We start from the raw sequence: 22,741 nt of genomic DNA on the forward strand, positions 1-22,741 counted from the left end.
AGAGCTACCCAACTTCAAGGACAAAACATAGACTTGAATATTGATAATGGCACCATGAGACATTCTACAGAAAATCAAAGCGTTGACATTTGCATCCCATCATCCCCTGGTGCAACACACCTAATTTTTTACCTACCACGTAAGCTTCTCTGATTTTGATGCAACTTTGAGGAATAGAAGAAGGCCTCAGTTGTAATAAGGTTGGAACTTTCTGATAACCTGCTAGAAGGTTGAAATTAAAGGAATAATGTCTTGTTGACTATATATTCAAATTTGAAGTCTAAGATTCACATTTGCTAAATGATTAGATTAAAACCCTTTTCTTATATATCTTTTTGGTTTTGATATAATGCTAAGATAGACTTTTCCATTTCAGGAATTTTTTTTTAATTGTCCTAGAATTTTTCTAGTATGTTAATGGTTTCATTTTTTTTAATCTTTAATTAGTCTCTAGTTCATTTTAGTGTGTGTGTAGTGGGAATATAATTTTTAAATCATTTCCAAAATTGTTGGCCGATTTCACTATCATCTCAACCATAAATAAAATTCCCAATAGTGTACTGGACATCCTGTGAATGTGAAGCCAGAACTTGTTCTTTTTTTCCCCGTTTCTTATAATTTGTCAGTCTAGGTTCTTTTTAAATTTCTTTCAGCTTATTCCTTTCAGTTTACTCCACCTAGCAACCAAAGTGATCTCTCTAAAAGACAAATCTGCTCGTGCCATATAGTTGCTGACAAGTATTTGAAGGGCTATGTTGTGTAAGAGAAATCTGCTCTGTTAGGAACAACCAAGACTTCTGGTAGGAAAATCTGGTGCAAATTTAAATTGTCAAACAGTTAAGGATCCGGTAACATAAAGAAGTGGATCCTTGAGTTCTCTTGCCCGTGACCGTATTTCAGATTGGATGAGTACTCTGACAAGATGCTGTAAGGGAGGCTGGGTGGCTCAGTCTGTTGGGCATTGGACTTTAGCTCAGGTCATGATCTCAGGGTCCTCTAATCGAGTCCCACATAGAGCTCCCCACTCAGAGGGAGTCTGTTTGTCTCTCACCCTCTGCTCCTCCCCCTGCCTGTGCTCTCTCTTTTTCTCTTTCTCAAATAAATAAATAAAATTTCTTTTTAATGCTGTGGAAGAGATTCCTTCATAGGTAGAAAGTTGGAACAGGTGATTTCCAGATTCCATAGAACTGGAGCTCAAAAAGTAACAAATTAAGGATAAAATTTGCTGTTAAGATATCTTCAGTTGAAACATGCCATCTTTTCCATTAAGGGCTATTTGTTTTAGGGCTATTTGTTTTATTCAGTTCTATTAAGTGCCATTTCTAGTACTTATTTTAAAATAATGTGACCAAATTTTCTGAATATCTAATATACTTATTTATAATTATATTTGTTCCCTTTACTATTGGTATAATATTTTATTGCAAAACAACATTCTTATGAAATGTCAAACTATATTCTCTATCTCTGTTTTGGTATTTAATTAATTGTGATGATTTAAATATATTAAAGTTTATTAGCCAGAATATGATCTTAACATAACTCATTAAGGTGTTTTCTTTCTTTTAGTATGGAGTAATGTTACTGGACCATAGTTTTGGTAAAAAAAAAAAAAAAATGGGGAAAAGTTTATTGTGCTTTTTAGCAATATCCATCAGCTCAACACTGATTATCATATGAAATAGGGGCAAGGAGAATATCAGAACTTCACAGTTGAGTGATTTAGTCTCTGAACCACAATCTAGTTAAGAGCAGAGCCTCAGGGTTACTAATACATTAGGACTAAGGTCACAGAAGGGAATCAGGTGCCTTATGCCTTGACTTGATTATTATTAAATGTTTCCCTTCAGGAACATTACATTAATTTTCCATTTCAGAAAGAAAATTACTTTTGCAATAGTTAGAACAAGGCACTAACTAGGTTCCTCCAAAATCTGGATATTTGCCAACTGCCTTGAGATATTCTTGATAGATAATTTCCTCCCAGACTCCTCCATGCATGCACTAGGTTCTAATTGTCTTGTAGGTGGGAAACATAATTTTGTACTAAATGAATTTTCGCAGATGCTATTTGGAATACCTCTGTGATGCAACCAGTAATTCACAGGGGGGCTATTTTCCTAGATAAATGCTTTGAATATATGTTTAAAGTTCTGCATCTTTACTCAAAAAAATGTTTTTAGTAACATTTCTCTATTTTCTATTTTTTAAATGTATAAGATTTAAATATGATAGAGTTAGCAAGTAGAGGAAGGGCCCATGGAAAAATAATAGCTCATCCAATCAAATGTTTGAGGTTCTATTTACAATTTACTCTCTCAAAACTTATTATCTCCCAAGGGTAACTTACTTGTATTGTGTGCAAATCTACTTAATAAATTTTGTAGATTGTGTAAAGGAGAATTAATACTTGTCAGAACATTTGAGGCTTTGAAAAATTTATTTTATTTGGCATCTATATGAACATTTTTGTGTTTTGATAATATTTAGGACTGCTTCTAAGAATACTATATTCTTTGTACCACTATATATGTGGTACAAATTTTTAATTTATTCACTTTTTTCTGCAAAAAAACATCCCAAATATTACTCTGAGATTAGAATATAGCACCTTAGAAGGCACCTGGGTGGCTCAGTTGGTGAAGCATCTGACTTCAACTCAGGACACAATCTCGGGGTCCTACGATGGATCCCTGTGTCAGGCTCCTGGCTCCAAGCTCCAGGCTCCAGGCTCAGTGGAGAGTCAGCTTGTTCCTCTCCCTCACCCTTTGCTCCTCCCCGTGTTTGTTCTCTCTCTCTCTCTCTCTCAAATAAAATCTTAAAAGAAGAAGAAGAATATAGCACCTTACAATTGTCTGTACACTACCTAAAATCATGAAATTGTATGTTCTTCCTCTCCCAGTACACTCTATAGGGTGGATAATTCAAACAACATTGGTCATAAGACAGGTTTCAGTTTCCATTCAATCTTTTTTTTTTTTTTTACATTAACAAATGCTTTAGCATTAATTTTGCCCAAACTCACCCCAATAAATGAAACTCTTCTTGAGAGCATCTTAATCCCAGTGTATCCATTACCCGTGGATTTGTGATAAAGCACCTAAAAACTCAGTGGCTTCAAATAACCACTACTTGGGAATTTGTTACGATTCAGTAGGTTGACTCGGAATGTCTTCCGGCGTCTCCGCTGGGATAGCTAAACTGCTCTCTGCATCCTCTAGGAGATAGAACTGGGCTACATCAAAGATTTGACTTTTCCACACGGCAGCTGGATTCAAACGGGTGAAACTGGTGGAAGTGAGGCTTCTTGATGCCCTGGCTCGGCAGTCATTCCAATGTCACTTTTGCTACACTCTCTTGGAATGTAGAAAATCACCAGGCTGGGCCGCCTGGGGGGCTCAGTCGGTTAAGGATCTGTCTTTGGCTTAGGTCATGATCCCAGATCGAACCCCACACCAGGCTCCCTGCTGAGCTCTCCCTCTCTCTCTGCTGCTACCCCTGTGCTCTCTCACTCTCTGTGTCAAATAAGTAAATAAAATCTTTAAAAAGAAAGAAAGTAAGTCACCAGGCCCACTAAAATTCAAGATGAAGAAGTAGACTCTATCTCTTTCTTGATTGGATGAAGGGCAATATCACTCCCTAGGAAAGGAGAAATTTGGGGCCATATTTATTTCACAATCTACCACCTCTAGGAAGTAAGGAAGTGACCATGGTTGCAATCTGATTAATCCCCATAACTAAGTCAAAATCCCAAGAAACCAGAAAGTATAGAAAACTCATACAACGCAAGTCAATGAAAATTTTTAACTGGCAAAATTTAAATAGACACTTAACAAAAATAAATATATAAATGGCCAGTAGGCACATGTAAAGATGCTCAACCTCATTTTTCATCAGGACATGTAAATTAGCACCAAAATAATATAACACACTCAACACATTTTACACATTCTCCCATTCATTTATTCAAATAACATGTATTATTTTCTCAGTGCCAAACATTGTGATAAGCAATAGTTACATAAAATAAGTCATGTTTCTTGAATCTCCCAATAGAGATGAAGAAACTGATGCCAAATCAGATTAAGTTTTATAAAAGGGAGTGTACAAAATTTGTAAAGGAATGGAGGAAGTAGTGACAAGGTTTGAGAGACTGCTGAAGCAGGAGGCAGAGTTCTAGATGGTCTTGAAGGAAGAGTGAGAGTTTGCAAAGAATAATGGGGAGAAAAAGTATTCCAAGAAAAGAAATAATCCTGTACCAAAATACAAGGGCATGGCAGTGTGTGGTAGGTTTGGGGGAATAGGAGGAAGTTTGGCCTCTAAGGAAAAGAAGTAAGCTTAGTGGTGACTGATAGATGGGTGAGTACACAATGGGTGGAGAGGCTCATGACTAACATTTCCTACTCTGTTTCTTTCTTGGTGGGCCACCACAGAAGACAACACCTCCACTGAGCCTTTAATCTCCCTTCTCTCTCCTTCCTTCCATAAGGAAAAAAAGAAATCCTTCTTTCCTTGAGCTCCAGTAACACGTTGTTGTATACTTACCACTTTTTACCTCGTATTTAGACTATTTCCCTTCGTGTCTGATCTTTCCCATTTGACTGACAGCCACAGTTAATCCAGGACCTCGGTCATTGCTTCTTGTTTAATATTTTGTAGGATTCCTTACTTTTACTGAACCCAAATAAATGCTTGTTAAATAGCATTTTACTGTATTTATCTATTATTTTTTGGTATATGATGTTGACATGTTGAAACGATCAAATACAACATAGTTTACTGCAATCATCTCACAGGTTTTAAGAAGAAATGAAACAAATTGTTATTTTTGTATATTGTAGGCTTTCTTTAAAATCAAGTAATTTTGTGTATTTTTAGATGATTATTGGTTTTTAGTCTATTTAAATTTTGGAATATTTATCATTTAAAACATAGATGGCCTTACATGTTAGACTGTGCTCTCAGTATAACTCTTTGTCATGGAATCGCTTGCTAACAGTAATTCATAAAAGATATATTAACTACAGTGGCAATGTGAGATATGAAATGTGTTCATATATGAAATAATGATAAACACCTCTAGAAATTCTTGAAGGATGGGCTTGGGGATAATAGGAGATAGTTTATTTTAGCATCTCACAGAGTGGAATGTGAATAGTTTAAAAATATAAATCTGATTTAAATATTATATGTATTTTTAGAATGAAAACTATACAAAACCAGGCTTGGCTGATGTATGTGAAGACAGAGTGAATAAAACACAGAACGGTAAGAAAGTGAAATTCTAAAACTTAGTGTATACTGGACCTATATGTATTAAATGAAAGCTATCTGAATAATTTCAAGAAAGAAAAAAATTTTAAATCACAAAATTAACAAAGTTCATTGAGCATCTATTAGGGCTTCCATTATTTACTATATTCAGACGAAAGTTTTCACTTTCTACTTTATATTATATGTCTTCAAGGAGACTTAGTTTCTACCCAGAATGAAAGGGCACTTAAATAATTTATCTCTAGATGCCAGGATTTATCCTCCAACTCCTGTCAATCCCTCATCAATCAGGCCAGTCCCTAACTAAACAGATGGGGTTTTCACAAAGCTCTGACGGCCAGTAGGCATTGTTGAGCCAAGAATGAAAATTAATTCTATAGACAATGACCTTCTCCTGAAAATGCTTACATAGTCAAGGTTTGCATTCAATCACTCAAGGAAGATATATTCTACTTGATTTAAGAGAGGCCTTTCCTTTTACTACTGTATTGCTTGCTATTGAACAGGAACTCATAAGAAAGGTATTTGTTAGAAAACAGGGTTCTCTGCCTCTTTCCAAATGATGAGGTTCAGGTCATTTAAAATAGGGTTTCTCCATTTCTGAAGGAGGGTAATGCTCTTCTCCTTTCCAGCTGCAAAATAGTGTTCAGGGTATCAAGAACCACAGTAATTTTTAGTGTATTTTGAGTGTCGCAGGCTCAAATACCTGTAGCAATTTAAGTACCTACTCCATTACAGACAACTTATTAACTTTATTTCAGTGGATCCTAGAACAATAATGAGAAAATACCATTATTCCCATTTTATAAGTAAAGCGACTGAGAGTCAGTGATGTTAAGGAGTTTGCCAAGATAAGATTTCAAGTAAGTGCTGGAAAGAAGATTTAGAACTGCTCTTCTGACTTCAAGTTCAGAGCTCTCTTAAGTCCCCCACCCCGCCCTCTCAGAAAAATGCTATTGGCACTGTATTCTCTCCAGATTGTTTAGTGTGTTGAAGTAACACTCTGTATAAATTCTATAAACCTCAAACATGACTTCCCCTTTACCTCCAAAAAGAAGACCTCATAGCCATATTACCTCCACTAAAATTTGTCATTGCCTCAAAAAGACACTGATTGATTTTTAAAAAAAAAAACAAACCTTCATATTTTTTACCTATGATTATAATAATCCTTATCTAAAACATTTAAAATCAGCCATTAAACCATGTACTGCCTTTGAAATAGATTTTTTATGAAATAAAAGCTAAATGGTATTAATACAGCCTTCAAAAGAAGTTTCTAACTTTAGCTGAATTTAACAACAAAGTTGGGATCTTTTCTCAACCTACAAATGTAATTAATTCACCACCTGGCTCAGAGCCTCAAAAGGCTTAAATATAAAACATGAAAATTGCTTTCAGTTAAGGGGCAGTGCGATGAGATCGCATGAGAACTTAGTGAAAGACTCAGAAGATCAAAGCAGCACCTTGGCAGCAGGTCAGGGGTATCTGTTCAAGCACAGCTCCTCTCAGGGTTCAGGGGATTGGCATTTATGTGGGACTATAAATAAGCAGGCTCCATCAAGAAAGTGTCCCCAGTTTCTGCTTTTTAGAAACCTCTGAGGAGAAGTGTATTTATCCCCTGGATTTTTGTGCCTCTTGGCTGCCAAAAGGTTTTTGGAACCAAGTATCAAATTAGCATAAAGGGAAAGTCATCACTAATTATCAACAACCAAAAAAAGGGAAAAACAAAATAACTGCAGCAGATAGATGTAAGATTCATGCAGCGTACTCCATAATTCTAAATTTCTTTTTAGCTTCTGCAGGGAATTCAAATCATATTCATATTTGTCTCCCTCCTTCCTAGTGCACATCTTGGCACATAGCAGACTTTCCAAAAGATATTTGATGTCAGAATAATTACGCTGTTGAGTGAGGGACATTCACATAGAATATGCATGTCAGGGAAGTCAGTGTAATAGGGTCAGTGATTAGACTCTGGAGTCAGACTGTCTGGGGTCAAATACTCATTGCATCACTTACTAGTTTTATGATCTCACTCATTTAAAAAAAGGAAAAGAAGTGGAATAAATCCATTAAATAAAATATGGTGCATACTAAACCCAGCACGGTGCCCAGCAGACAGTAAGTACCCAATATACTTTAGCCCTTATTGTTACTGTCATTTGTCTGGCATCCCATATTTACCAACTTTAACCATCACATCTGTGTGACTCACAGAGAGAAACACAGGATGAAAGATGGTTCTATCAGGTGAACACCACCTGGATAAGTGGCTGTACAAAAGAGTAAAGATTAATGACTAGGGGAAGATCATAGGAGCTGTACTTCAGGGCTCTATCTTTGGCTTCTGCTAATCAATATTTTTATCAATGACTTGGTGGGAGATTTATCACATTTAAAGACTATCTGACATATCTGGTATAAAATGGCATCTAACATTCCCTGATTCAGCCTTTCTCAGCTTCTCCCCAAAATATCTGTGAAAAAGAGCAAATTATCAATATATCAAAAACTAAACACTGATGATCCATGGATTGTGGGAATCCAAGAGGCATGGGCACTATCAATATGGCTCAAGAAGCATCTAAATCGGTTTATCACAATCGACACTGACCTGAAATAAATTCATTTTAGCCAATTAATATTCATTGATTGCCTACAATGTGTTCAATACTATTCTAGAAACTTGGGATCTATCAGTAAACAAAGCAGATTCGTGTATTCATGAAGCATGGGGATAGACAGTAATGATAATTAATATAAAATAAAATATATTGTACTAGATGGTTTTAAGTGCTATGAAACAAAATGGGGGTCAGCAGAGGATGAGGGCTACGGTATTAAGCAGGGTGGTCAGGAAAATCTTGTTGTGAAGGTGAAAATAGCAGCCAATACTAAAGGAAGGCTCCACAGAAGTAAGGGGTTGGCTATGGAGACATCTGGAGGAGAGAAGAGCTGGAGGACAGACTCTGAGGCGGAAAGAAAGAAAACAATGGGGCACCTGAATGGCTCAGTCAGTTGTCCACCTTCAGCTCAGGGCATGATCCCCGAAAAAGGCTCTCTACTCGGCGGAGAGTCTGCGTCTCCCTCTCACTGCCTCTACCCACCTGCTCACGCTCTGTCTCTGTCTCTCACTCTCTCTGTAAGATAAATAAATAAAATCTTAAAAAAAATAAAGAAAGAAAGAAGACAAAAACAAGATAATCATTTCTTTCCATGCTTGTCCCTAAGTGAATAAAACATAATGATCCAGAGGAGTTTGTTTTAGAAAAAGAATAATAATATACATATTGAAGAACAGAGTCCAAACCACAACTCAAGAAGTCTAAGTTGAATAAAAGGAAGTTTAATGGAAATAAGTGGGGGGTAAATTATAAAGTATTACAATCAAGTTTAAAAAAGAAGTACCTGGGGCGCCTGGGTGGCTCAATGGGATAAGCCTCTGCTTTCAGCTCAGGTCATGATCCCAGAATCCTGGGATCGAGTCCTGCATCGGGCTCTTTGCTCGGCAGGGAGCCTGCTTCCTCCTCTCTCTCTCTGCCTGCCTCTCTGCCTCCTTATGATCTCTGTCTGTCAAATAAATAAGTAAAATCTTAAAAAAAAAAAAAAAAAAGAAGCCAAAATTAAAAAAAAAAAAAGAAGTACCTAATAATAGCATAGAAAAAATCTAATTTAACAGCAGGCTGTATCAAAGACACTTAGGAAGTTTTAGTTGTTGTTTTTTTTTCTTTTTTTTTTTTAAACCCAATTTGAGTCAACACTGGGAGTGGCTGCCAAAATAGTTCTGGTATTAAAATGCATTATTACATGTAGTATCCAAAACTGGGAAATTGATATTTTGGCCCACTCTACATGGTTGGTCAAATCCTGGAGTATATTGATCAGCTCTGTGTTCCACACTTAAGGTGCACTCAGAGGAAAACAAACATTATGTTAAGACTAATAGCAGAGGCATCTGGGTGGCTCCAATGGTTAAGCATCTGACTTTACCTCAGGTCATGATGTCGGTTGAAACCCCACTCAAGCTCCCCATTCAGCGGGTAGTCTGCTTGTCCCTCGCCCTCTGCTCATGCTCTCTCCCTCTGTCTCCAATCAATAAATAGAAACTAAAAAAAAAATACTAATAGCATGACATCTATGAGACTGACACTGAAAAGATAGAAAAAAAAGGCAAAGGATCACAATACGAACATATTCAAATAGTTGTAAATAAGGTACATGTATGAAGCACTTTCATACACTTTTTCTTGTTAAATCTTCACAGCATCCAGAAGTAAGTATTACTATCACTTTTATTGCCACCTCCTTTTTTAAGCCAAAGATTAAGACTCAGAGAGCCTGGGGTACCTAGGTGGCTCAGTGGGTTGGGCCTCTGCCTTCGGCTGGGGTCGTGATCTCAAGGTCCCAGGACTGAGCCCCACGTAGGGCTCTCTGCTCTTCGGGGAGCCTGCTTCCTCCTCTCTCCCTGCCTGCCTCTCTGCCTACTTGTGATCTCTGTCAAATAAATAAATAAAATTAAAAACAAAAGACTCAGAGAGCCTGATGAGAGCCAGGTTTGACTTGGGCCCTTGAGCATGACCATGCACACTCCACTCATCATGGCTCCAGTCCAAGGACACTCACCAATCTCTCAGGGAGAGCCATGCTCCTCGCCTCCAAGTCTATCCCCAACACTAGTCTACCAGCTACTTGAATGACTGGGGCCCAGTGTTCCAGGTGCCAAATGACCATCAATTAAAGCCAGTCTTACTTCTTTTGTTTGTTTGTCTGTTTTTTGTTTGAGCATTGGAGAAAAAAAAATTTTTTTTTTAACATATAATGTTTTATTTGTTTCAGGGGTACAGGTCTGTGAATCATTAGTCTTACACATTCACAGCACTCACCATAGCACATACCCTCCCCAGTGTTCATCACCCAGCCACCTAACACTCCTGCCCACCCACCCCCACCCCATCCCCTCCAGCAACCCTCAGTTTGTTTCCTGAGTTTAAGAGTTTCTTATGGTTTGTCTCCCTCCCAGGTCCCATTTTGTTACATTTTTCCCTCCCTTCCCCTCATGAACCCCCTGCCCTGTCTCTCAAATTCCTCATATCAGAGAGATCATATGATAATTGTCTTTCTCTGATTGACTTATTTTGCTTAGCATAATATCTTCTAGTTCCAGCCACATCGTTGCAAATGGCAAGATTTTGTTGTGTTTTTTTTTGGTTTTTTGTTTGTTTGTTTGTTTGTTTTGATAAGCCAGTCTTACTTCTCTTTTTTTATTTTATTTTAATCCTCTTAAACCTTAGGTCCCAGCAAATTTCTCTCTTCTTTCCACCTTGAAAATTATGAATATCTCTTACGTACCCACCACATGAGTAGCAAGAAAAGAGAGAGATGGTGGAAGGGAGATGGAAAGAGATATAGATGAATAAAAGACCCTATCTGTTAAGTTGGAAATACATATACATCTTGACTCAGTCATTCCCTTTCTAGGTAGATTCTCTAGAAAGACTTGCATTGGTGTATTAGAAGACAGGTAGAAGGTTATTTCTACAATACAAGTAACATTGTTTATAATATTGAAAAACTGAATAGAAACGACAGGTGCATCAATAGAAACATGGGTGGGGCGCCTGAGTGGCTCAGTGGATTGAGCATCCAGCTCTTGGTTTCAGATCTGGTCATGATCTCTTGGGTTGTGGGACTGAGCCTGTGTTGGGCTCCATGCTCAGTGAGGAGTCTGCTTGAAGATTCTGTCCCTCTGCCCTACAACCAGTCACGGGTGCTCACTCTCTCTCTCTCAAATAAGTAAATACATCTTTAAAAAAATAGAAACATGGGTAAGCAAAAAGGTAAAATAAACGAACCAGAGCTTACAGAGATGTAGAGGTCACAAAAAGAAAGTTGAATGGGAAAAAAGTTGCAGAATGATATATATAACATGATGACACTTATAAACATTTTTAAAACACCAGAAGTTTCAGATATACATATGTATTTCTCTGCTTGCCTCCATTCTTTCAAGAGTTGTCTTACTCCTGGTCACTTCATTTTCCCCTCTGTTCAGATGTTTCTATCTGCTTGTTTCTGGGAACTTGATGAAGTCCCCAACAGAGATGAGCCTTCAGTCCTGGGAAGGAGGTAAGCAGGAAAGCTGGATCTTGAGCTTGATTTTCCTCATGCTCCTTACCTATGTATCTTTGCTTGGAATGCCTGTCCTCATTGCCTGATATAAAATTCTTACCCATTCTTCAAGATCTAATTTAAACCAATTTCCTCTGAAATACTTTCTTAATCACCCCTAATTAGAATTTAATTCTCTTTAATTAATTAATTAATTCTCCTTCCGTTCTCTTAGCACCTTTTTCAACCACACTAGAGAAATTGTTTATGTATGTCTGTCTCCCCACTACATGAATTGCCTCTAGAGACCATAGGTTTTATTTTCCACACCTCTGAATTCCTCCTCAGCACCTAACACAGGTTGCAGACCATCAGAAGTGTTCAGAATTGTTTGTTTAATCATGGTACTGTGCTGTATCAAGACTTGTTGATCTCTTAAACACCATTTTGCTCGGAGCCAATCCTTTTTTCCTCATTCATTTTTTGTGATCTTAACTAAACCCAACTACATTCGGGATCAATTGTTTGTCCCCTTCTCCACCGTTTTATCCTCTGCATGCGGTGTGTGTATCTTGTGTGTATGTGTGTGCTTCTACGTTCACACTGACTTTACTTATTTTTAATTTGGGGAGCTATAAGCTAGTAGTCTACATGATTGAATTGTGCCTAATTTTTTCAGAGTTATTTCAGTGCTAATCTTTTTATATCCATCCATACTCTATCTTAACAGAAAATTTCAGCAAAAAGTGATGAACAAGTTGTTTTTAAATGGATCTTCCCAATTAATTGCAATACTAGAAAGTTAATGGAGTTGGAAGAGGAATTACTGGAGGCTCTGGGAGTTTTATGAAAGTCATTCCAAATTACCAGATAATGAGGAGCTTTCTTTGATAGCTAATTTATAATTGAATGCAGCTGAATAGTAACCAGTCCAAAAAGCAACTCCACTTGTGTTGTAGAATTCTGATTTTTTTAAAAAGATAAGTTTCTTGGGACTAGAACAAGCAGCTCACATTATATATTTCTCTCTCTTGCTCTGCATCTCTCTAGGTTTACTTCTGTCCTTACTGAAGCACATCCTTTAGTAGTTCTTTCAGAAAAATTTATGGGTAGCAAAGCGATATAATCTTTTTCTAAAAGACTCCTATTTTGCTTTCAATTTGGAATGATGCTTTAGCTCCAGTGCTTTTAAAATATCACTCTCCTTTGTCTTCTGGCATCTATTACTGACAGAAGTCTAATGTCAGTTTAATTATTGTTCCTTTGACAATAATCTTTCTTTTCTTTTCATTTAGGTTTCAACATTATCTATTTATAAATGTCATTTTCCCTTTCACTATGCTACTACTAGGTATAAATGATTTTTGTTTATCCTACTCATTGCACAAGTATACTTTTAATCTAAGTGTAACAGAACCCTAGTGTGTCTGCTCAACATGCAGCTAAGCCAATCACTGAAATATCAGGCATATACCAAGGAAAGTGTTTATTTGAAAGGGAGCCAAAGGAGGAGATGGAAGGACAAGCCTCAAATCCACCTCCCTAAGGGGGGAAAGAACACGTTTTTTATAAACATGAGGGTTGAGACCACATACATATTGATGAAAAGGGTGGAGAAACCTGGGACCGTTCATGAGGAAGAGGGAGAATGCACACTGAGCAAACATATATGTACCATATACCCCATATTCATTTTGAGACAGAGGCTCAACATCAGAATGAGACAAAATTCAGTCCCTGGCGTCAGTGAGATTATCTTAGGACAAGGAGAAGAGGCTATGAGCATGCTCCAAGAGCTTATATAAACTGGATGGAGATTTGGGCTCATTATCTTGGGTTAAGAAATTGCTTGTTCATAGGATGGAATATTATCAGTTGACCTTGAGTCCAAACGTCCGCAGTGACAACTAGTGAGTTTGTTAGTGGGGTCTGAAAAGACACAAGAGCTGATTAGGGGTAAACAGTTCTCTGAAAAGTAAACTTTAAACTTTTTGCTGGTTTTAACCTTGTTAACCCTATAGGGCGTGGACTCATAAGAGCTCAATTGTTTCCATCCAACTCCTAATTTCAGCTCAAGTCATGATCTCAGGGTCATGAGATGGAGCCCTGCATCAGTCTCCATCCTTCACAGGGAATCTGCTTGAGATTCTCTCTCTCCCCCTCACCCTCTACCTCTCCCTACCGATCTTGCACACAAGATCCCCTTAAAAGGGAGAGACAAGGGAATTGACTTCAAGCTGTATCTCTGTTACAAAAACACTGTTTTTACTTAGATTATATGTTTTAGTTGATAGAATTTTAAGAAGGCTGGTGAAATATGGCTGCAAGACACAGCATGTATTATAAAAAGAGTCAGTAATTGGCTGATAACAGAATAAACTGGTAACTCATAGCAATAGTCACCGCTTTCAAACAGCACTTTTGAAGATAATTAAAAATTTAGCCACCGCCTTTTTAATATTATTTCTCCAAAGTACTTCCATGGATTTATTTGGGAGAGATGAAAAAGTGGGAAAGGTGTTAATGGAGAATGCAGAAAGAGAATTAACAAAAGCTCCAGTAAAAAACAAAAACCTCCCACTTTTGACTTTCAGTATCACTTCAAGTGCATCACATAACTTCTCTGCCTGCAAAGTAGAAATGCTAATATTTGCTATATCTTCAACTGATAAACATTCTTTGAACAACGAGGATTAAGACTCGATGTAAACACAGCAGACTGCTATTTTTACTAACATTTTTCAAAGCCTTCTAAAATTTTTAATCCACTAAAAATAATTACTTAATTACATGAAAAGGCATGAACACCTGACTAGATTAAGATTTCACACCCCATGGGGGAATGCACATAATGTCCCATGAATTTACAGAGGGAATAAAATTGGGCGTATAAACTTGGAGCCTTAGGTCAGGTTTACTCCAGTCTAAAGCTTTTATCCAACCGTAAGGAAAAATTTAGCTTTGTTTTATGAGATGAAAAAGTTATAAAACACACTGCTCTTACACAACTGAGTGACTCAAAGTGCTATTTCTCTCATTAATTATCATATGAGCTACAAGAATCAAATTAATTCAGGGGATGCTATGAACCACTATAAAATGTCAGTGTCCGTGTTTAAATAAAATAGTTGAACACTGTCGGAGTAAAGATTGTGTTGTGAAGAGTGCTAACATTTAAAAAAGAACCATGCCTACTTATTTATCACTTGTGTCTGTGTGTGTTAGAAGGCAGGAAGGGTGAGTGGAGAGGGGTCCACAAGGCCAGCAATATGCCATCATTGTCTTACTTTAGGAGTGAGTAGTAGCATGCCATAATTTGGTTCACAGGGATCTTGATCACCTTTCTCTTCCATAAAATATCATGTTGGTCCATTGTACTGATGGTATTATGCTGAATGGACCTAATGAGTAAGAAGTACCAACCACTCTGGACTTATTGGCAAGACATTTGCATGTCAGAGGATGGGAAATAAATCTGACTAAAATTCAGAGGCCTTCTACTTCAGTAAAATTTCAATGGCTGTAAGGTATTGGCATGTTGGGATGTACCTCTTTAGGTGAAGGAGAAGTTATTGCATCCCTGAACCCTCCTATAATAAGAAAGAAGCAGAGTGCCTCACGGGCCTCAGATTTTTGAAGGCAACCTTATTTGGGTGTGTTACTCCAGCTCATGTATTGAGTGACCTGAAAACCTGCAAGTTTTGAGTGAAGCCAAGAAGAAGAGAAGGCTCTGAAACAGGTCTACCTGCTGTACAAGCTGGCCTCCCACTGAGCCCATATGATGGAGCAGATTCAACGATGCTTGAAATGTCAGTGGCAGACAGAGATACCATTTAGGGACTTTGGCAAGCTTGTGTAGGTGAATTGCAGCACAAGCCTTTACGATCTGGGAGCCTTGCCATTATCTGCAGATAACTACCCTCCTTTTGAAAAACAGCTCTTGACCTGCTTTTGGGCCTTAGTAGAAACTGAAAGCTTGACCACAGGTCACCAAGTTACTATGCTATCTAAGCTGCCTTTCATGAACTAGGTGCTGTCTAGCCCACCAAGCCCTAAAGTTCGATGTGTATCGCAAGACTTCATTATCAAATATAAGTGGTATATACATGATCAGGCTCAAGAAGCCCCTGAAAGTACAAGTAACTTATGTGGATAAGTGGTCCAAATACTCATAGTTCCCACTCCTGCTACTGGCTTCTCTCTCCCAGCCTGCTCTGGCCCCAGAGAAGCATTGACAGAGGAAGAGAAGACACAGGCCTGGTTTATAAATGGTTCTGCATGATATACAGACATGATCCAAAAGTAGACCGCTATAGCACTACAGCCCTTCTCTGCGACATCTCTGAAGAACAGTGGTGAAGGGAAATCCTCCCAGTGGGCAGAACTTTGGGCGGTGCACCTGCATGTCCAGTTGAGAAGGGAAAATAGCCAGATGTGCAACCATACACCAACTTATGGGCTGTAGCCAAAGGTTTCACTGAATAGTGAGGAACTTAGAAAGAACGTGATTGGAAAATTGATGACAAAGAAATCTGTGGGAGAAGGATATGGACAGACTTCTCTGAATGGGCAAAAAATGGGAAGACATTAGTGTCCCATGTGAATGCTCACCAAAGGCAACATCAACAGAGGAGGAGTCTAATAATTAAGAGAACAGGATGTCCTGTTCTGTTGATACGCATGCAAGTACATCGGACTGCTTTCATCATGGAAGGAACAGAGTTTTGTTCTTTCCAGAATAGATATTTATTCTGGATATAGATTTGCTTTCCATACACACAAAACGTCTGCCAAAATTATCATCTGTGGACTTAGAGCATGTCTTATCTACTGTCATAGTATTTCACAGAGCATGATTCTGGTTAAGAAACTCACTTAACAAAAGAAATGGAGCAAAGGGCCCGAGCGTTATGGAATTCAGTGGTCTTACCGTGTTTCCCACCATCTGGGAACAGCTAGCTCGATGAAATACTGCAAGGGCCAGGGCGCCTGGGTGGCTCAGTGGGTTAAAGCCTCTGCTTTCGGCTCGAGTCATGGTCCGGGGGTCCTGGGATTGAGCCCCACATCGGGCTCTCTGCTCAGCGGGGAGCCTGCTTCTCCCTCTCTCTCTGCCTGCCTCTCTGCCTACTTGTGATCGCTCTCTGTCAAATAAATAAATAAATAAAATCTTAAAAAAAAAAAAAAATACTGCCAGGGCCTTTTGAAGACACAGTTATAGCACCAGCTGTGTGGCAATCCCTTACAGGGCTGGTACGAATAATCTCCAGAAGGCTGTGCATGCTCTGAAAGAGAATCTAATATAAGAGGCTGTTTCTCTGATAGCCACATATCTAGGCATAGCCTATTGCTTCTGTTTCTCTGGGGAACCCTAATTCACCAGTCTACTTGCTCTTCTCTAAATCACTGCCACACATTTCCCCAACACTGCTAATATCTATCTTTCAAAAGTCTTCATAATTGCCAATTATTATGTTCCCCCAGAACTGGTATTTTGAAGGCCTAGCTCCCAAAGTGACTGCGTTTGCAGATAGGACCTTTAAAGAGGTAATTATGGCTAAATGAGGTCATCAGAGTGTGGTCCTAATATAGAAGAAAGAGACAACAGAAAGCAAGCATAAAGAAAAGGCCATGTGGCAATACAGTGAGAAAGCTGCCAGCTACAAACCAAGGAATGAAGCCTCAGGAGAAACCAACCCTGCCAGCACTTTGATGTTGGACTTGCAGCCTCCAGAACTGTGAGAAAGAAATTTCTGTAGTTTAAGTCACCTGGCCCGTGGTGTTTTGTTATGGCAGCTCTAGCACAGTACTGTACCACCTCTGCCATGAAGTCTTTCTGAATGGGCTCTCTCCTCTGTGGAGCCCTTTCAAGCAGTTTCTTCTGCATTGCCCTTATGGTATTTCTTTTTTTTTAACTTTTTATCTTGAAATAATTTTAGTCTTACAGAAAGTTGCAGAAATAGTACAGAGAGTTCTCACATATCCTCCACTCAGCTTTCCCTGCTGTTAACACCTTATATAAGCAAGAAAGTAATGTTGGTGCAATACTATTAATTAAAGAACAGACCTCATTCAGATTCACCAATTTTTCTCAAGTGTGTGTGTGTGTGTGTGTGTGTGTTCCAGGGTAATACAAATTTCCGCATGGTGTTTAGTTGCCATGTTTTCTTAAACGCTTCCAATCTACGACATTTCCTTAATTTTCTCTTGTTTTTCAAGAGATCTCCCATAAAAGTGATATCATACAGTATTTGTCTTTCTCTGTCTAACTTATTTCACTTAGCATAATGCCCTCAAGACCATTTTTATATCTTGTTTTTTCATGTGTGTATGACTTATGTATTCATATATGGTCTCCTCTTCCTAGCAGGTTTTTGTTCCTTTGTGCCTCAGTGCTCTCTATATTAGAAAATATTAGCCCTTTATTTATGGCACATCTAAATATTTCCTCCAGTTTGTTGGTTGTCTTGGGCTTTTATTTATTGCATTTTTTGCCATGCCAGGGAGTGTTCTACGTAGTCATGTTTATCATTCGTTTCTTTTATTGTGAGTCAGTTAGAAAGCCTTTCCCTACTTTGTGGTAAAGAGGAATTCATCTATCTTATCATTTCTCTAATACGTGTCTGTCACACAGTTATTTGGTTTAATCTCCACTATTACCACCAGTAACTTTTTCTTTCTTCCCTAAACTTCAAGATCTCTGAAGAAAACCTACTCCTTATCTTATGATCCCTCAAATAATAAACCCATCCCCTTCTTTATCTTCAATAAAATCTTCGATAAAATAAAAAATTAGAAAGCATATTAAATTGAAATGAATTTACATGAAAACTTAAGCTATGTTCTAACAAATGCCATATTTCAAAAGTTAGGGGAGGTTTAAACAAATCAGTTATCAGTTTCTCCAAAATTGAGTAGACTGGTTTACAAAATAATGACTCTGGAAGGAAATGTAAAGTCAATCTTAGTCCACTTAGCCCCTTAATTTGCAAATAAGGAACTAATACCCATGTAAGTTAAGTAACTTCCTAATGTCTTACGGCCAAAGATAGAAGTATTAGCCCATTGGTCTATGAAGTCCAATCAAATTCATGGTCTACTAAACTTTCCAACCTATCATCCCAAACTTCCTCAACTTTTCTTATAATTGAGTAAAGCTGGTTTTCAAAACAATCTACACCCTAATATAACCCAGATGGAACAGCTGATAAGAAATAAAAGATTTTTCTAAGAGGTTAAAAAGCTGCTAAAATTTCAAATGCCTGGCTGTGGTTAGATTACACTAATCTAGGAAATGCCATGGAATTTGAGTCCAAAAAGATTTTCTTCCAAATATACTCTTACTAGAAAGTCAGCTACGTCATGTGTGAAAGACAGGATTTCCTGCTAATAAATAGGGAACCAACTGCTCAAACACATCTCAAGAAATATGTCCTGCAGAGGTTTCAAACTGGTGGACAGCATGCCAAATATAGCTAATAGACCTGTTTTCTTTGAAGTGTTATTTTCCAATACTGCACAACATTATTTTTACATCAAGAAATTACTTATAAAAATATCCATTTTTACTGGATCCTGAAAAATTAAAAGACCTGGTGGCTCTGAGCTTCCATTTACATGGGATATTAACTGGCTGGAATTGAGAAGTGTTTGATTCTTTCGGACAGGTTGCAGTTTGCCACCAGCTTTGCCACTTCCCAACCCAACCCACTTCATTCATTTATGTCCCACTAGACTTTACAGGCCTTTGAGTTTGCAGCCACTGATACGGACTTTAGTTGGATGCTGAGTCTGGACTAACATTAGTAAAACAGTAGTTATCATTTCTTGATTGTTTTAGGTGTCAAGAATTTTTTTTTTTTTTTAAGATTTTATTTTTATTTGTCAGAGAGAGAGAGACGGAGAGCGAGCATAGGCAGACAGAGTGGTAGGCAGAGAAGCAGGCTCCCTGCCTAGCAAGGAGCCCGATGTGGGACTCGATCTCAGGACACTGGGATCATGACCTGAGCCGAAGGCAGCTGCTTAACCAACTGAGCCACCCAGGTGCCCCAGGTGTCAAGAATTTTTAAGTACTTATATACATCATTTAAATCTCACAAATGATCTGTGAGGAAGGTAAAGCCCTCCCATTTTATGAAAGAGAAAACTGAGGCTCCACAAAGTTAACTCCATTAGGAGTACACGGCTACAAAGTGGCTGCTACTTTGAGCAGAGATTCAAAGTACTTGAAGACAGCAGATGGTGAAAACAGATGGCGACAATGTAGAGGAGATCTGAGAAGTTGGTGCATGGAAAGGGTCATAAAAAACATAGAAGAAAAGGGTAAGTAGAAAACTTACAGAAGAGTAAAAGAGTAAGCAAAAAAGAACAGAAGAATAGGAAAGTTCTAAGAACACTCAGCAACAAAAGCAAAAGCTCTCGCAGTAAAATATTCAGATACAGGGCGGGAAGGTGAGACTAGAAAGGGTACTTGGGGACGCAGCAAGATCCAAGGAATGAAGGCATGGCAAGTCGGAGAGAATGGGACCACCGCACCCTTAGCCCACACACACATTGTTCCTTCACAATATATTAACCATCCATGATCTGCTTAGCAAATTTGTTTCTAACTTCATCCACGGCAATTCTGGACTGTCTGAAATACTCTGGAATGCAGGTGATGTCGGTTGTCCTGTTTAGCTATCCTGGCTGCCCTAGCAAAATCTACTCTGTACCATCTAGTACACATATTGACTCTCTGGGTGTCTCATAAGCCATGCTTTTCAGTCATTTCCTCGAACCTCTTCTCTTCCTGTTTCTGACCTTCTCAAGCCCAGTTTAGTCACCTTTCTTTGTCAGTCTTCCTCTTCCTTGTACTCGTTGGTCTGCTACTGAGTGTTTTCAGAAAGAAAAAGGTAGGGAAGGAAGGAGTAAGGAAAGGAAGAAGAGAAGGAAAGAAAGGGGGGAAGAAAGAAATCGAATTCCTGGTTTGTAGCATTTGCAGATTCCCATGGTGTAAATGATTGAACGATGGCCAATTTCAAGCTATGTATACAATCCCACCGAAAACCATCTTGAGAAGAGATGTGAAGCAAATCAACGTTTTATAATACTTGCATCATACTATATACATAAAATAGATCTATCAAGCATATAGGTAATAATAAAATGTAGTGAAATAAATAGGAAGAGATCCGTCGTCTGGAGCAATTATTACTTCGTTTTTAATACAGTATATTTAATTGTAAGTTGATATCATTTAATATTTCATAATGGCTCTGTTAACAACCAACGAACAAAATACCTGAAAATGTAAAAACTGGCTCAGCACAAGCCGGCGCTGGCACGCACCACTGTTTGTATTTCAAACTTCTAGGGGACATGAGACACTTCAATGGGCGAGATATCCTCTTTCTCTATTTTTTATAATTCAATCTTTGGCTCTGAGACCTTCTCAATGAAAACACGCTCTGCCTTCCCCTCCACGTTCGGTTCTCTACTACAACATACTTCATTTCCGAACCCAGGTGTGTAGGTTTTCCGCACATGAGGCAATTCTGTGATGCCAGCTCTAGGTCCTACAGCTTAACTCAGTCCTGACTCTACCTGGAGATGGTGCCAGACCCCGGAGGTTAAAGGGTCAGTCCCACAAGACTGCTCCACCCCTTCAGATGGCACTCACAAGTCCAGACTTGATACTTGTGCTTCTGACCAACTGACTAACTATCAGAGTTTCCCTCAACACCGTCCCCCTGCCCACTGCCAGGTTCTAGTAAAATTTCCTAGAGCAGCCCACAGAACTCGGGAAAACAATCCACTTACAAGATCACCAGTAGATCATAAAAGACTTTAACTCAGGAACAGCCCCGTAACAGATGCAGAGGGCAGGGTGTGGGGGTAGTGTGGAGCTTCCGTGCTCTCTCCAGGGGTGCTGCCCTCCCAGCACCATCACCTGTTCACCGCCCCAGACGTTCTCTGAACCCTGTCCTTTTGGGATTTTATATTATGTAGGCATATCTGATTAAATCATTGGCCCTTGGTGATTAATTCAACTTCCAGCCCTTTGCCCTCCGCAGAGGTCAAAGAGCGGGTCTAAACTCTCCAGCCCTCTAATCACATGATTGGTTCCCCTAGCAACCAGTTCCCATCCTTAGAAGCTTTACAAAAGTCACCTCATTAACATAAGCTCAGGTGTGGTTGAAAGTCAGTTGTCGGGATAATGAGTTCTTTCTTTGACCTCCTTGCTCCGGAGCTGTTTCTGAAATGGAGGACAGAAGACCAAACAATGTTAACAAAGATGCTCCTATTGCTCTTACTGGTAGGAAATTCCAAGAGTTTTGGGAATTCTTTGCCAGAAACGGAGACAAAGACCAAAATATATACTTCTTATTATGAATCACAATATTTCAGACTGCCGTAAAGAAGAATTTTAATCTGTCTTTTCTGGGTACCACCTCTCCCATAGGCTGTGTCACACCGTTCTAAGATCTTTCCAAGTATTGAGAGGGAGCCACCAGGTAAGCAGTTATGAGTGCAAACAGGCCCTGGCCCACATGACAGCTGGAGTCTCTCTCCTACAAGCCATTTTTGGAAAGTTAAGGGCCAGATGTGTTTTTAGTAACTTACCCAAGGTCACACTACTACTCGGGAACAGAATCTAGGCAGTGATCCAGGCCTTCTATCTCTCAATCTTAACAATGCACAAGGAGCTTTTCATGATCTGACTCCTGCCCACCTAGTACGTTCCATGGTGTTTTCTAACTCCCAGGCTAGCTGTCTTTTTCTCTCCTCCAGCATACCTGTCTTCATGTTTGGGGGCTTTTGTCTATGCTGTTCTGACCACTTGAAGTCCCCTTCTTCCTCACCTCCTCCTCATTCCAAACAAGAGTGGATAAATTCCAAATCAGTATCCAAGACTTGACTAAGGAGTCTGCTCATTTGGATTCCAGGACATGCCTCTCTTACTGTCCCTATCACATTTTACTCTCATTTCCTGTTTGAACTTCTCTCACCCATTGAACTATGAGCTTCTTGAGAGGCGGATTCAGCATTTTGTTCATTATTAGCACGATGCCTAGCATGCAACATACACTCAGAAAATGACTGTTTATAGTTAAGAGCCTCTAAAAATGGAGGAGTCTCATCTCATAGCTTTTAAAAGGGGTTATTCGTTGTACAAATAACTTATCGACTACAAATTAAACCCACAATCTAGTCAAAGAAGATGTCAGCTGGAGTTGCAGCAAGGCACTTTTATCACTAAAGCCAAACCCAAAAAAGTCCCCTGTGCAGATCATCTAAGAACTATCAGCCATGCTGCAGGGAAGAAGGACATTCTCTGTACCCTCCTTCCCAGCAGCTGTCACAGTGAATACACCTT

General features: G+C 38.8%; 1 long non-coding RNA gene across 1 annotated transcript in view; it reads left to right on the forward strand.

Annotated features, from left to right (window-relative positions):
- The first annotated feature begins 5,199 nt into the window (after nucleotides 1-5,199).
- LOC123391679 overlaps nucleotides 5,200-22,741 on the forward strand; it is a 65,217-nt gene continuing 47,675 nt past the window's right edge. The window contains exon 1 of the long non-coding RNA XR_006606384.1: nucleotides 5,200-5,268. This is a non-coding gene — a long non-coding RNA (uncharacterized LOC123391679). The remainder of the gene's footprint in view (nucleotides 5,269-22,741) is intronic.

This window comes from Mustela putorius, unplaced genomic scaffold (assembly GCF_011764305.1).
Source record: "Mustela putorius furo isolate JIRA1106 unplaced genomic scaffold, ASM1176430v1.1 tig00000275_pilon_pilon_pilon, whole genome shotgun sequence".
In the NCBI taxonomy this organism is placed as follows: domain Eukaryota; kingdom Metazoa; phylum Chordata; class Mammalia; order Carnivora; family Mustelidae; genus Mustela; species Mustela putorius.